This window comes from Erpetoichthys calabaricus, chromosome 2 (genome assembly GCF_900747795.2).
Source record: "Erpetoichthys calabaricus chromosome 2, fErpCal1.3, whole genome shotgun sequence".
NCBI lineage: Eukaryota > Metazoa > Chordata > Cladistia > Polypteriformes > Polypteridae > Erpetoichthys > Erpetoichthys calabaricus.
The window spans coordinates 129,681,564-129,699,386 of NC_041395.2; positions in this window are offsets into that span (position 1 = coordinate 129,681,564).

Here is a 17,823-nt window from a genome sequence, read left to right on the forward strand (position 1 = left end):
TATTTAGAGGTATCCTGTATTTAACCCGACCAAGGAACTTCCACTACAATATACAAGCATGAGTAACAAGAAGAAAAGTCAGAAGGAACCGGAAAAGAAACTTAAAGCTGCATCAAAGTCCGGACAGACTTCCGGCCTGAGTGCAAGTGTAAGGTATGGCATCACGGAGACTGACCTGGAACAGGCAGAAGGGTGCGCAGAATTCCTGGGACCCCACTCCATTGTATCGTCTCCAGTCGAGAGTGAAAATGGGAGCGAAGGCGCAAGTGATACAGGTCGCAAGGGATCGCCGATTTCTGAGGATCATTCGAGACTAGAAAGGGCTCTGCAGGACATGCTCTCATCTACTCATCGCGAGCCTGTAACAGGAGCTGCATTTTCACTTGCGGAGCACGAAAGCCGAAGCGAACTGTCCGAACTGAAAGAGATGATCGCTACACAGAAAGAGATGATCGCTACACAGTCAACTGCCATGGTTACGGCCATGAAGGAGCTTAAGAATGAGCTTAAAAAAGATAACATAAATGATCTTAAGAAGGTGGCCATTGAGCTCAAGAAGGATAACAAAGATAAGGAAACGCGTCTATTTAAATGTTTCGACGTGAACTTTAAAGGCATGTTGGAGAAATAAGTGGAACACATTGAAGAAACTAATTCCAAACTGAAAAGGCTTGATGATCATATTAATGACGTTTCAGATCAGCTGGAAGACGTTAAGCAGGGACTCACGGCTCGAGTGGAAACAGCGGAACAAATGGCATCTAACGCCGATGAAAAAGCCACAGCTGCGAACTCGGAATGCAAAAAACTTGGAGACAGACTTGCAGCCCTGGAGGATGGGTGCAGAAGAAATAATATAAGAATTGAGGGTATACCTGAGAAACGAGAAAGCTCAAGCCCAGTGAAATTTGCAGTAGAATTACTGTCTAAAATAATTGGAGATGACTTTAAACTCGACAATGAGATAGCCACGGCTTATCGCACAAAGATACCAAGCGCCTTTAAACCTAGGTCTTTTATTGTCCGCTTTGAACGACTAAGATGTAAGCTTGATGTGATGGCACTTCTCAGACACAAGCAAGAGATTATACTCGAAAATAATCTTATTCGTATTTTTCCCGACTTGTCACCATCAACAGCTGCAAAACGCAGATCCTACATCGACATTAAAAGGATTCTACGGGAAGCCGATATCAAATACAGCCTCTTGTATCCTGCCAAACTGAAAGTGGAAGTTCAAGATCGACATATTTTCTTCAGCAAAGAAGAAGCTGAAAAAGAATTAAAGAAGCTGTTTCCGACACTTTTTTGAAAGTTAATTAAAATTAAAGAGCCGTATTCTATCAAGGCACGGGAAGGACCTATGATCTGATCGCTGGATCCATGTTTAAAGAGACTGGTATTATAATTATACATCCCTTATTTTCTTTTTTTTTTTTTTTTATCTGGACTTTATATGTTATATGTTTATTTTTTAATCAGAGTTATAGAGTTATAGACGTGAGTGTGAAAATGTGGAAGTGATTAAAGTAGGATTCGTTTTATTTATTTATTTATTTATTTTTATTTATTTATTTTTTATTACTTTTTTTTATTTTTTTTTATTTTACTATACCTTAAAGTAGACTGTTTAACTTCATACCCTTGGTTTATTGCTTGTTCTACTATTTATATAATTACCATTATACTATTACAGTAGGAATTACCAGGTTTATTCTAGACTAGTTTTTAAAATCATTCCCAGGGTTGTTTTTTTTTTTTTTTTTTTTTTTTTAAATCTTAATATCTTAACTTAAAAGCGCTGAAGATAATTTCAAGCTTAAATATTGTTAATGAGAACATTTTCGGCAGATAGTATTAAGGATTTAACTGTAAAAGATATCTCTGTTTTAATTCTGTAACGCCGCTGCAGGGTGGGGGTTTGTTTTGTTTTGGACGTGCTCTGTCTCTTCGTATGTCAGAGGACTGGAACATCGCGAAGTGGGATCTAGCCTCATGTGGGGAGGCAAAATGGGGGGGTGGGGGGATAAAGGGGGGGAGAGAAGGAGAGCAGGTTATATCTAATCTATTCTTGTAATCCTTATAATTATAAATATCAATGCAACAACAGGCTAAAATGCAACAACTCATGGGGAATCTTGAAACTAAGATTAAAACTGCCATATTACCAATTAAAACTATAAATAACATTAAAAACTCAGAATCAATGTCTCCATGATGGGACAGTTAACTTTGTGAGCTGGAATGTTAAAGGCCTGAATCACGAATTAAAGAGAAAGAAAGTATGCTCTCACCTAACAGGCTTAAACGCTAAAATAGTATTTTTTACAGGAGACCCACTTACTAACCAAGGATCAGTTCAGATTACAAAAAGACTGGACTGGCCAAATGTTCCATTCTAGCTTTATAAAGAAAACTAGAGGGGTCGGAATTCTCATACATAGAACAGTTCCATTTGTAGCATCAGAGGTAGTGTCGGACCCTGAAGGGAGATATGTGATGGTCATGGGCAACTTATATAACAGTAAAATGATTTTGATAAATGTTTATGCACCCAATGTTGATAATAAGGAATTCATGCAAAATCTATTTGCATCCATTCCCAATGTGAACACTCATAAAATTATAATGGCTGGGGACTTTAATTATGTTTTAAATCCACTCTTAGATAGGACTCCTGTGACAGGGGGGACAACATCTAATACTGCAAAGATAATTACACAGTTTTTAAATGATCACAACTTATCAGACCCCTGGAGGTTTCTTAACCCAAACTCAAGAACATATTCGTTCTACTCACCAGTGCATTATAGCTACTCAAGAATTGATTATTTTTTTATAAATAATAATTTCCTGCCTACAATTAAATCATGCAAATATGACACAATTGTTATCTCTGACCATGCCCCTCTAGTCTTGGAGCTAAAATCAATAAGCCCCTTTTATTGGCAGACGAGAACTGCACAGAATTTATATCCAAACAAATCAGCTTCTTCCTAGAGACAAACACGTCCACAGAGGTTTCTGCAGGAACACTCTGGGAAACTCTAAAGGCCTTCTTAAGAGGACAGATTATTTCATATCTTTCCCATAGAAATAAATTAGAAACCAAGAAAGTGTCAGAGCTAAGAAATGAAATTACTAGAATAGATGAAGAACAAGCCAGGCGTCCAAGTGAAGCTCTTCACAGGAAAAGGCAGGCCCTGCATACAGAACTTAACATCTTAACAACTAAAGAAACTGAACAACTTATTTATAAGTCTAGACAGCATTACTATGAACACGGAGAAAAAGCTAATAAGCTTTTAGCTCAACAAATTCATAAACAAGAAGTTCACAATGCAATACCAGTAATCACCAACAAGAATGGAGAAGAAATCATCGACCATAATAAAATAATGCACACATTTAGAGATTACTACAAGTCTTTATATTCCACTGAGCCCAAAGAAGACAACACGCAATCTAATGCATTTCTGGATAATTCACAAATACCACAAATAGATGCTTTAAGTGCTGAGGAACTGGATAAACCTCTAACGCTAACAGAATTACTAGACGCTATAAAGTCACTACAAAGCGGGAAATCATCAGGCCCTGATGGTTACCCCGTAGAGTTTTATAAGAAATTCTCCACTCAGCTAGCTCCACTCTTATTGGTAACATTTACAGAAGCTAAAGACCACCAAATACTACCTCAAACATTTCGACAAGCATTAATCACCGTCTTTCCTAAACAAAATAAGGACTTGTTACAATGTGCATCATATAGACCAATTTCACTCCTGAACAATGATGTTAAGATACTCTCAAAAATCCTAGCTAGAAGGATGGAGAAAGTGCTGCCCTCGGTAATATCACAAAATCAAACTGGATTTATTAAAGGCCGACATCTATCTTCAAATCTCCGACGCTTGTTTAATGTTATATATTCACCAGCAAAATCAAACACCCCAGAGATATTACTATCATTAGACGCAGAAAAGGCATTTGACATGATCGAATGGAATTACCTTTTCACTGCATTGGAGAAATTTGGGTTTGGCCCGAATATTTGTGCTTGGATCAAACTACTGTATACCAGTCCAGAAGCTTCAGTTTGTATTAATAAAATTTGCTCAGACTACTTTAAACTAGAACGTGGTACCAGACAAGGATGTCCCTTGTCGCCACTGTTGTTTGCAATCGCTATTGAACCACTGGCGGTTCACTGCCGAAATTCTTATCAGATAAAGGGGATTGTCAGAGAAGGACTGGAACAGAAAATTTCTCTATATGCAGATGATATGGTCTTATATATATCGGACCCAGAAAAACACTGTCCCTGCTGTTTTAACAGCACTAACAGAATTTCAAAAGATATCTGGTCTTAGAATTAATCTGAATAAAAGTATACTCTTTCCAGTGAACTCACAAGCATATAATATTAGATTAGACACCCTACCTTTTACCATAGCAGATCAGTTTAAATACCTAGGGGTAAATATCACAAGTAAACATAAAGCTCTTTATCAACAAAATTTTGGCGTCTGTATGGAAAAAATTAAGCAAGACTTGCATAGATGGTCAACCCTTCATCTCACTCTAGCCGGAAGAATTAACATTGTTAAGATGAATATCCTTCCTAAACTTCTCTTTTTATTTCAAAACATTTCAATATATATCAATAAATCGTTTTTTAAACAGTTAGATTCAATAATAACCTCATTCATTTGGAACTCAAAACACCCACGTATCCGAAGAGCGACCCTACAAAGACCTCAGGCAGAAGGTGGTATGGCTTTACCTAATTTTCAGTTTTATTACTGGGCAGCAAACATACAAGCCATAAAAACCTGGACACAAATAAATGCACATACCCAGGCTTGGTCTGCAATAGAAGTTAAATCCTGTAGTACTTCTTTATATTCCCTGCTCTGCTCTCCAATAAATGAAAGTTATCGCAAATATACTAATAACCCAATTGTGCTTTACTCACTCAGAATATGGAACCAAATTAGGAAGCATTTTAAGATGGAAAATCTTTTATCAGTGGCACCTCTGCAAGGGAACCACCTCTTTCAACCTTCGCAAGTATATCCAGTTTTTAATACCTGGAAAAGTTTTGGGATTAAAATGCTCAGAGATCTTTATATAGACAACATATTTACATCTTTTGAACAATTACGTTCAAAATTTAACCTCCCAGCTACACATTTCTTTTACTATCTTCAAATTAGAAGTTTTGTTAAACAGAAATTGCCCGATTTCCCCCACCTTGCACCCTCCACAATGCTGGAAAAAATACTGCTCAATTCCGAGGAAACAAACACTATTTCCGCAATATATAAAATCTTATTAGAGTCCCTACCTTTCAAAGACCCAAGAGGACATTGGGAAGAAGATCTCTTAATCAATATATCAGAAAAGGAGTGGAAGGTAGCAAAGCAGAGAATTCACTCGAGTTCTATATGCGCAAAGCATAGAATTATTCAACTAAAAATTATATATCGAGCTCATCTGTCTCGCTTAAAACTGTCCAAAATGTTTCCAGGCCAGGATCCAACCTGCGAGCGCTGCAACCAAGCTCCTGCCTCACTGGGTCACATGTTCTGGGCCTGCACCAAACTAACATCATTTTGGACAAAAATTTTTAAGTGCCTCTCAGACAGCCTTAGTATCACAATTCCTCCTAACCCACTAACAGCTGTGTTTGGTGTCCTTCCAGATGGACTGGAATTGGAGAAGGACAAGCAAACGGTGATTGCATTCACTACACTCTTGGCACGCAGACTTATTTTGTTAAATTGGAAGAATCCTAATTCTCCTCTTATAAGTCAGTGGGAAACCGATGTTTTATATTATTTGAAATTGGAAAAAATCAAATTTTCAGTTAGAGGATCTGTACAAAATTTTTTCAAAACATGGCAGGATTTAATCAATATTATTTTAGAATAAGAGAAATAACTATTATTGCATTTAACTCCCTTCTCCATCTCTTATTTATATAGATATTTACTTCTCCCCTTCTTTTGTCTAATGTTGCCTTATTAAAAAGCTTAAAGAAATTTTCCTTTAGCTAAGCTCTCCTTCTCAGGGGTGGGGTTTGATTTGTTTTCAAATTTGTTGGGTTATAAATTGATCTGTTTGTATGGAATGATTACAATGAAAATTAATAAAATAAAAATATTAAAAAAAAAAAAAAAAAAAATGGTCTTTGAGCGTATAGTTGCTTTGTAATGGTTTTAACCTCCATTTATGTTGACTTTCATCCATGTTGTTGGGGGGAGTGGTGGCTCTGAGGTTAGGGATCTGGACTGGCAATCAGAATATTGCCTGTTTGAATCCTATGAACACCAGACGTTACTCTACTCTGTTGGACCCCAGAGCAAGGCCTTTAACCTGCAATTGTTCTGTCCTAGGTGTGATGTTAGCCTGCATCCAGCCCTGTAAGCAGGTCCTCCAACTTACAGAGAAAACTTGAGGGTTGGTGGCAGGATTGACATTCCAGTTACTGTAAAAAAACTTACCCTGTTCTAGTGTGGTGTTGAGGTGTCACTTGCTCCACTTGTGTCCTAATCCAGGTGGGTTATCATGTGGTGGGTTTGGCAACGTGCTATCAGTGCATGCTCCCAACCTTCCTTCATCCAAGTTGTAGGACAAAGTGAAATTTCCCCCACTTTATTTTGTATGGCACATGTGACTTACTCCAGCAGTTGCAAGCATGAGCTAGAGCTCCTCTTTACTGACACTTACCACATAAGTTTATCTAATAAGTGTTTGTCAACCTCAGTCAAATGACACTGGTGTTGGTGTAACCAGCATCAGAGACATATCTGCTTGTACTCTTACCATCCTGGTCATAAGAAAAATTCAATGAAATTTATTTTTGTACGGCTCTCTTTGCTGAGTGCAAACTTGAACAAATTTCATAGCTAAGAATGTAATTACAGCTACTCAAATTACTATTTATCCATCCATCCATTTTCCAACCCGCTGAAGCCGAACACAGGGTCACGGGGGTCTGCTGGAGCCAATCCCAGCCAACACAGGGCACAAGGCAGGAAACAATCCTGGGCAGGGTGCCAACCCACCGCAGGACACACACAAACACACCCACACACCAAGGCCAATTTAGAATTGCCAATCCACCTAACCAGCATGTCTTTGGACTGTGGGAGGAAACCGGAGCGCCCGGAGGAAACCCACGCAGACACGGGGAGAACATGCAAACTCCACGCAGGGAGGACCCGGGAATCGAACCCAGGTCTCCAGATCTCCCAACTGCGAGGCAGCAGCGCTACCCACTGCGCCACCGTGCCGCCCAATTACTATTTACATAATGCATTCTCATAAAAATACAGACTTGTTTAAACACACGGTAAAAACAAAGACGTTCCAAAATGATATACCGTATATACTCACGTACAGTATAGGTATGGTCTTGAAACCCGAAAATCGATCACAAAATCAGACCCTGACTTATACGCCCATTCAAAAATGCGACACAATTTTTTTTTTTTAACATCCTCATGCCTCCTCCAATCTCGCATCAGTTTCTCAGACACATCGAATTTTGTTGTAGCAGCGCAGTTACCAATTTCTTTCACTGCTTCAACGACATTTAATTTAAAACCAGTTTCATATTTTCTTGCGATCAAACACTCCATTATAAATAAGGGATGCTCTTACAATAAAGGTATATGAGGGTGTGAGATACAAAAAAATAGAAATCAGTGCAAACGTTGCTTCAGAATAGTTTGAGTATTACCGTGTGATCATGTAGGCTCAATAGAGAGAGAGAGAGCAAGGTTAAGAGCATACGCTGATACAGCACATTGCCGCACCCACATAGAAAAAAAAGGCAGTGTGCTCCGTGGTTACTTTCTCAGGTGGGCGTTAGCATATCATAATATCTTGGACCAATAGCGTGAGTTTTCCACATTCGACTTATATGACCGACATTATAAAATACCAGAAATTATACTGTAAATCATGTCCTGACTTATCCACGGGAGAAAATATCTGTGAGTATATAGGGTATATTAACAGTGAACTATTGCCAGTGGAGGAGAGGAAATAAAAATACTAGTTAGCAGTATCCCAGGAGAAAATAAACCTCTGGAGGATTCACAGTCAATTATAACCAAGTAAGTTAAAGACAATGTAAGATGCAGTCACAGTCCTGGGGTCTCATTTTTAAAACTTTGCTTGGATTAAAGCATGAAAATATGAGTATGCCAAAATACAGGAAATAAAATAAATATTACTATATTATAATAATCAACAACCTCTTTGACTAAAAGGAAACATACAAAGATACAAAGAGTAGTCCCTGTCATAATGAGGCATTATTAAGGCATAATACTGTTGGTGTAAAGTAGCATTTCTTGATGCACTTCTGCTGAATAATTTGTTGGCTGAAAGTACCCAGTATTAGTGTGTAAGACAGAGGATGTGCAATATTTTGGTAATTGCTATTAGCTTTGTCTTCATTCTCTCCATTGCTACTACATCCAGGGGATTGAGAGTGTGTCAGTAACTGAGCCTGCCTATTAAATTAGCTTAATAATTTGGTGGGACTCTCTTGGCCCAGCACACCACAGCATAGAATATCGCACTGACCATCACAGAACTGAAGAACACGTAAAAGATGTCACTACTTACATGAAGGGAACACAGACTCCTACGAGAAAGGAGTTTGCACTGCCTTTTCTTACATAGTTTTCCTGTGTTATGAGACCAGTCAAGCTTGTCATTAATGTACTTGTAGCACTGCACCACCACGTCTACTCCCTGAATAGGAAATAGAGGCTCTTTGGTGCCGTGAAAGACAATAACCAGTGCTTCACAACACTGCTCCTCTTAAAATGGAACTAAAACAGTCTGTACATTATATTCATAACTTATGTTTGCCACATTAATACCCATTATTAAAACAGCTTGGTAATTTGCATTACAGTACACGCAAGTCATCATTTAACTGGTTTGGCTACATTTTCCTACTTGAAGAAGGGTGTCATCACTTCCCAAATCCTCTGTAATCCTGAGAATGAATGGGTCAGAGTTGCAAAGAGAACACAGAAACAAGGAAAATGTTTGGGGATCCACCCCATATATTGTCATAAATTATTAGCCTCAAAAGACTGTGACCTAAATAGATCTGACTGGGGAAGGCAAGTGACTGGTTTTATAGGCGGTGGAAAGGAAGAGGAGGGTCTAATAAAGCACCAGGAGAAGTGAAGTCATCAGGAGGGCATGGTTTGGAGAGGGAAGTGGAAATTGTTTAGGCTGTATTCAGTCTTCTCCTATTAGGTTCTGCAGAGGATGGAAAGGAGACGTTAGTGCACTTTATCAACCCCTAATCCGGCACTTTACCCTTAGTTAAGCCCATAGACTCCCTCCTATGTACACATGTGTGGCACCGTATATACACAAGCTTTGCCATCATGTTTCCTTTTAGAGATTCTGATATTTATAAATTCTGATGTTTGCATGTAAAGATGTGTACACACATTTAGAGCCTCTTTCTGTGCATACACAAGTTTTATGAACCTGACCCCTGGCAACCAAGGTTAACTACCTACCCACCCCCTCCTGGGCATTCTACAGTAGAGTCTCTGCTGAAACGTCTAATCTAACAATGGAATTTTTTTATCCATTGATTCCAAAGATGACTCCAAATGTCTTTTCCATGGGCAGGAAGACAATTGGGAAGTAAAGCAGTGGCTGATCTATCGTGTGATCCGCGCTGTACTTCGCAGACTTAAAAGTCCAAACAGCACCTCTCAGTTTCGGATTGTTTGTTTGCTTTTCTCTCTCTCAGACCTTCCCTGCTCCTGACGCACACTTCTTTGAAGAGGAAGATATGTTTGCATTCTTTTAATTGTGAGACGGATTTGTCATCTTCGTCTTGTCATGGAGCACATTTAAACTTTTGAAAAAGAGACATGTTTGTTTGCAGTGTTTGAATAAAGTTCCTGTCCCTACAATCTTCTGTGTTTCTGTGCAAATCTGTGACCCAAGAGTGACAATGTATAATAGACTTTTTGGGCTAAAGAAAATCTCAGGAAAGATTAAATAAAAACTTTAATTGCATCAATATTATATACATACATTATATATATATCGGTATGTATGTGTGTTTATATACATATATATATACACACACATACATACCGCAGCCGCATCAAAATCACCTACCTAATATAGTGTAGGTTTGTTGTGGTATGGCACCAAGACATTAGCAGAAGAGCCTTTAACTCTTGTAACTTCAAGGTGGGGCCTTAATGGATTAGACTTGTTTTTCCAGCACATCACACAAGAGCTCAATCAGAATAAGATCTTGGGAATTGGGAGGCCAAGCCAAAACTTTGAACTCTTTGTCATGTTCCTCAAACCATTCCTGAACAATTATTGCAGTGTGGCCAGGCGCATTATCCTGCAGAAATAGGCCGCTGCTATCAGGGAATACCATTGCCATGAAATAGAGTACATGGTCTTCAACAATCTTTGGGTAGGTGGTATGTGTCAAAGTAACAACCACATGAATGCCAGGACCCACAATTTCCCAGCAGAACATTGCCCAGAGCATCTCATTGCCTCTGCCAGCTTGCATTATTCCTATAGTCTATCCTGCTGCCATTTCTTCCCCAGGTAAATGACACGCATGCACCCAGCCATCCACATGATCTTAAAGAAAACGTTGCATATCAGAATGATACGTAGTGCAACTTTGAAGTGGTGGAAGGAAGGTTCACTGAAGCTGAAGTAAGATGTGATTCACAATCGAGGTGTCCAGCTGCCAGAAAAGGAGAGAGAAACACAAAAGTTCACAGTAGACAGAAGTTAAGAAATACTGTTCCACCAGTCAGTAAGGTTTCCATAAATTTAATAGGAAAATTAACTGCCCTTGCATTAGTTCACAGCAGTTGCCATCAAACAGTCACATTACAGATTCAAACAGAGTGGAACACACACCTACCCTGACAAAGGAGCTGTACAGAAGGGGAAACAAGTGCAGATGAGCTATGTAAAAAATTAGTGCCCCTGCTAACTTATAATTTGATAAATATATATAACTACAGAATGGTTATCCATCTAACCAGCTAAAAAGAGCAGAACCCTTACCAAAGCATTTAAACGCCAGCATCTAAAGAGTAATTCTTTAAGCAAGAATTAAGAACAAGAGATACAATACGCAGGTTTGTGTTACCATCACAAGAAAAGAAAAAACAAGCTAACTTAGTTTTATGTTTTAGGTTGTCTTTATTATCATAGGTAGTCATATATATTAATCTTCTGTTATTGTTATGTTACGAATATAGTGTTTTATATACTGTATGTTATTGTAGAATTTGGTAAGATTAAGCCTGTTGTTTGTTGAAAACAGTCTATTGTTACATCAGAACCAGAAACAGAGAAAGTAAAAGCTGATTTGTGTGGGCCTTCACCAGTTTATTAAACTTGTTCATAAATTGAAACATTTCTTTTTTTTAATTCTGTAGTCTTAGCTGGAATATGAAACAGAGACATCCAACAATGCTCCAGTATATGCTGTGGACACCTTAACAGAAAACATGAACAGTAGGATCTGGTAGAACGAGAAAATAAAAAGGCAAAAAATAAAATGGCAAGAGTTTGAACACCAATAGAGACTAAAAACTGTACATCAGAGCCAGAAGAACAAAAAAGTTGTAGTCACAAAAATTATACAAAAGTCCTAATTACCAATATGAAGAATTACATTTTGCAGTCCAAAAGATGGTGTAACACAAAGATTAGCACTGCAGTTGAGAATCCTATACGAAATGCCTACAAATGTAATAATTTACAGTGTTGAAGGACTAGTGCATTACATTATGGTGCACTTCCAGCAACAGACTGCACGAGATGACAACATTTTAGAAATTTTCAGTAATATTAGGTTAAAAAATTCACCAGGAGTAGCATTGACAGTGTGTAATTGAATGTGGAGCATTTGAACTACAACCAAAAAACACCTGAATCCCAAGGATCAATGAACATTTTTTTAAAACTTCAAGTAGTACACTGTTGGATATTTAGAAATTATAAGTTGCAGGTTGTGAACCTGGTGCGTGTTATTAGCTTTATATTCCAACAGAGAAAATTCAAAGTAAATTTTGGTAGAAGAAAAAAATAATAATAGCAATAATACATGCAGCGAGTGTAGAGTGTAAGGCGAGTTCAACACAGGTAAAACGCGTGCCGAAAGAAATCTCTCAGTCCAAAGGTTCGTTTTTTAGTGAAAATTCAAAGCAAATCATCCACACAAGAATAAAGAAAAAAGTTATTACACACATAGAATAAAATGCAAAAAAAAAGGAAAAATGTATCTTCTCTAAACTTAGCTTTTCTTGTAAAACGTTAGTTATTTCTGTACTTAAAAGTTCTTTACTTTTCTGTACACTTTAAGTGCACCACTTTCAATTAAGTGATTTGTCTTACATGTTACTTGACACGCAAAAACACGCAAACAAGGAACCTCCCATAGATTATACACTATCATTTATGAATCTTATGTAACTAAGAAATAGCTCTTACAATACATTTTATCTAAGAACACGCAATGACACATTGCAAGATAAACCCATAGACATATATATATATATATAACTGTATATTCTTGTCATTCTACAGCTAAAATGTACATAACAATATTCAATCCTCTTCATAAATATTTTACATGTTAGTGTGTGGTATAGCGGGTACATAGCTCAGATCAAAGGCCAATTTTTAAATAAATAATCGCTGCCCTCATGGCTTAGAGAGGGGGCGTGGTAGTGTGGCCAGAGTGGTTCCCGGGTGATTCGTTATGCGGACGGTCCTCGCTTAAGTGCACAGGTGAGGTGTCATCCGCATCCGTAATTGTTGCCGGGAGCTGCTAACTGCCACACCTGATCCACGTCCCCGTAATATTTAATAGAAATGCGGATGAAAGGGGAATAAAAAGAGAAAGAAAAAAGAGAAAGAACAGAGGTTAATGGAGAAGAAGGTGGCTGAAAAGAGAAAGCCGGTGCAGGAGAGCGAGAGCGAGAGCAAGAACAGGCTCTATTAAGGTGGATGGCAGCTAGTAGGAGAGCCCCAGAGGAGTGTTTGGCCAACTCTCTGGGGGGGTAGATTGAAGGTGTCGCTCCAGCTGAGCAATTTTGAGGAGCTGGAGTGACCGGCAGACGGGTCGGCACACCATTGAAGAAAGCAGAGTCGAGGAGGTTTTGGGCATGTTGAGCCCCAGCGTGAGCACCCTGGCTGCTGGGGAAGGAACCCAAGTCTTGGTCCAGCTGGAGCCTAACGTAGCCGGGGATCAGAGGGCTACCAGACCAGAATTGAAGGGAGCTGCATTTTGCTGGTAGGGCGACTAACCTGTTGCGGGGCCCATTAGGGGAGAAGTAGGGGAGCCGCCAGTAAGGGAGAAGAAAGCATTGGAGTTTTAAGAAAAGACTGCTTCCAGCCATTGTTTTTAACCTCCATGGATTCACCTGTTTTATTGGAGTATTTATTTATTAACTTTGAGAGACACTGCACTTATTTATTTGAACACTTTGATATTGTTGACTTTTAATAAAAGCACTTCACACTTTTTGCACTATCCCCTTGCTTCATGGTTGAGGTCTTCACTGCCAAGCTCATCGGTGACATTACCAAAGGTGTCGGATTCGAGGGCTCCCAGAAGTAAGATGGGAGCATGGAGCAGAACCCGCATCGTCACATAGTGTCTTTAAGAAGCTAAGAAGACCTCAAAAGGGTGACAGCAGGTGATGATGAAGGGGAGAGATGGGCCTAGCTTCTAGGTGAGAAAGAGGAGCATACCCAATGTCTGCTTAGTTTTATTCTTGGATTTTAATGTACTGAAGGAATTTATTTATTGCTGTTTTTTATCTTCACCATGCATTGACTTTTATTGGATCATTTATTTATTTTATGAAAAGAATGGCACTGTACTTTTGGTGCACTTCATTGTCTGGAATAAGAAGCACAATGCACTTTGGACCAATCTTTGCTTGTTATGTGAGCTCATTGCACTAGTCCACCTCAATTCATGACTATCAATGTTAGGGGTTTAGGAAAAGGATGCCAGCTGTGGGCAAAATAGACATTACAAAGAAAAGAAATATCCATAAAGGTCCAGGATTTAAGATTAAGATTTAAGATTTAAGAGAGCCATAAAAATGAGCAGTGAGGGAAAATCACCTGGCTCATGATGAAATTTTGATACTTTTAAAAGATAAGTCAGTATTTTTCAATTCAAACTTATTTCTTCACAATCATGGTATATATTAATTTGTCACATAAAATGGTGTTCTAAAGTCAAGCATTTTTTTTTATAAATTTTAAAAATACCTTGTCTGTTCTTACACCTTACAATAGGGTTTAAGTTAACCTGGGTCCAAACATGAAAAAAAATTATCAAATACCTCAATTTTTTAAGGCAAAAATGTTATTGGATATTAATTCACATCTTGAAATTACAGAAATATTGAAAAACAGTGTATCTACATTGTTTTTGAAAGGATTTTAAAAGGTAAACAAACTATTAGTGAGATTTGGCCATTTTAAAAGAAAATCGGTTTTGCACCTCATCTTGCTGATTGTCTCTCCGTACCACAATAACTTTTTACCCCCCAGGAGGTAGACAAATAAGCTACTGTTTTAAATTGACAAAATGTCAGACTATTAACACAATAATACATTTAGCCTAATCACTGAACTGTATTTGTATGGGCCAGAACATCCCGATGAGGAGATCCAACCCCTTGTAGAGAAAAGTAGAGAGAGGTGGACAGAATTGGAGGAACATAAAGAGCAAAATAAAACTGGAAGTTAAGGCAATGCAACAGACAAGTAGGGATTGGTGGTGCATATGTAGAAAATGTGAAGTTATGGTCACTCAGAATGAGTGCCTCTATTACAGGGGGTGTGCTTCTTCCACCGCTGGAAAACTTAGATGTGTTAGGTGATGAGCCCACTTTGTTACAAAAGGCTGCAATATGCGCAACAGATTAGGACAAAAATTTCAGATATCAATTACAGAAGACATTTTTCAACATTCCAAAATGAAACTAGAAAAAACAATCAAAACGTAAAGGCCCAAATCAGCAGCTTTCATTACAGTAAGTTTGTTTATTGATCTTATTTTTTGCCCTGTTACATGAAGAACAACCAGGCTAGATGAAGTTAGATCTGTGAAGCAGTACCAGTAACGATTGTTCTACCTTGCCACACTACATAAGAGCTACTCATTTATACAGCACTCATTTGCTAGTAGACAATATTGCCCGTTTTATTATACTATGGCTCAAAATTTCAGTCCAATTCAGTTGCAGCTGCAGTGAAATGACTCGCCTCATTTAGATAGATAGATACATTTATGTTTGGAACTACAGTTAGCTCCAGTATAATGGACAATCTTGGACACATTTTTTTCTCTTTTTTGGCTTCAGATACTTTATGGTGAAAATGAGTGTTATAAAAACATGGGTGCACTTTCATAGGTCATCCATTCAAGTGCTCACATCCAAACTAAGCTCTACAAGCCATAACTTTAAGTTATTGTGGTTGCTGGTATTGTGATCGCCATAATGAAGTCAATAAAAGCTGTAAGTGCTTGGCTTTCTAAATTTATGTTCACATCCTGGATATGTGCTCTTTCAAACCATTTTCTTAAAAGACAACATTGCTCTAAGTAGCTTCAGACATACGTTTGGTTTTGCAACTTCCTTATTTACATCTAATTTTAAAGATAATTGACAGGGTACAGCGTAATTATAAGGGTAGGACAGAAAAGTTATTCACATTATTAGAAACGTATATTGGCAGCAAACAACAACTGTCAAGAGTTGGGAATGAAAGGTTTAAATAAAAAGAGAAATGTGGCAAGGATGCACACTTTCACTTCTTCTGTTTAATATTTATTCAGGCAAATTGTACAAGAATCAATATCAGATGAAGAGAAGGAACAAAAATAAATAGGTTATTTTTCTACAGCATTAAGATATGCAGATGATACTGTGTTGCTAGTCAGTAATGAAGAACAGCTACAAGATATGTTGGAAGAAATGGCAGATGCAGGTACTTGAATGGGTCTAAACTTGAAAGTAAAAAAAGGCCATGCTCTTAAGTCAAAACAGGATTAAATTCAATATTAGAAGGAAAAATACTTGACTCAAACAATTTCACAAATAAAAATATGTGGAAAAGATGGTAGACAACCATTTTAACATTAAAGTGGAAGTAAGAAGTAGAACAGAAGCACTTTCTACATTTATAAAAATGAAAATCAGTTTTTGTAATAGACAAATAAATCTCAAGGTTCAGATTCTAACATGTTATGTTTGTTCAATACTTCTTTACACTTGTTAATTGTGGACACTTGAGAGGTGAACTTACAGGTGCATTCTACCTATATTGTGGATGGAGAAAATCTGTAATGAAGAGGTTCTACAAAAAATGAATGATACCCTGGAGGTGAAAATGTAATAAAAAGAAAAAAAATGAAGTATACAGGACACATAAAAAGATACGAAAAATATATTAGACTAGCCAATAATTATGTATTGATGGGTGAACACTTTCTGAAAGACACAGTTGTCCAAATGGGGTGGGTTTGAGGATACGACTGTAAGTGAATGAAAAGTTGGAACTCTGGAGAGAGCAACATACAATTGTCCGTGACTGAAAACTGGAGGACCGCCGCCATGTCCCCACCTCCTAGAGTGAGGGACGGGGCTGGACGGTGGTCGGGCGCGGAGGGCGGAATGGGATGAGAGGGCCAGGGAGGACACTCTTTCCGCCCCCTCCGCCTCTCCGGAGAGAGGGCGGGGAAGCGGGCCCGAGAGGTTTCGGGTCCTAACCGTCCAATGACGGGTTGGCACAACCGGTAATGATCCTTCCGCAGGTTCACGTACGGAATTACGACTTTTACTTCCTCTAAATAGTCAAGTTCGATCATCTTTTCGGCGCTCCGCCAAAGGCCGTGAGCGACCGTGGCAGGGCCGATCTGAGGACCTCACTAAACCATCCAATCGGTAGTAGCGACGGGCGGTGTGTACAAAGGGCAGGGACATAATCAGTGCAAGCTTATGACCCGCACTTACTGGGAATTCCTCGTTCGTGGGGAACAATTGCAAGCCCTGGTCCCCATCACAAATGGGGTTCAACGACTTACCCACGCCTCTCGGCGCCGGGTAGACACACGTTGATCCATTCAGTGTAGCGTGCATGCAGCCCCGGACATTTAAGGGCATCACTGACCTGTTATTGCTCAATCTCACGTGGCTGAAAGCTTAGCAGCTGTGATAATTTTACACTCCAGTACATTGCGGCGAATGCTGTTAACAGTCAGTCAGGCGGGTGGGTGGGTCAGCAATCGTTCTCGTCCCTTGGTCTTAGAGTTGGTGGACGTGGCTCTGTGAGTTGTCATAGTATCCCATGGTCTTAGAGTTGGTGGGCGGGGCTCTGTGAGTTGGCGGGCGTGGCTATGTTGTGTGTATCCCATGGTTGTCTTGCGTGCCCTGCCAGCTGCTTAGTGAATTATATATATAGATATTACAATACATTATCGACAAAAAGATTGAAGGAAAACGTGCAAGAGGAAGCTATCAGACATAAGCACTATCACTGTTGGGCACGAGGTGGTGAACCTCAGTTGGACATGAATGACTGTCTATTCATACAAACACACACACACACACACACACACACACACACACACACACATATATATATATACTAGGGGGTTCCCCCCTGCTCGCTTTGCTCGCCAGCCACTTCACGTCTCTGCCGCTCGCATTGTGAGAGGGGAGCTGAACGCACCCCAAGGAGACG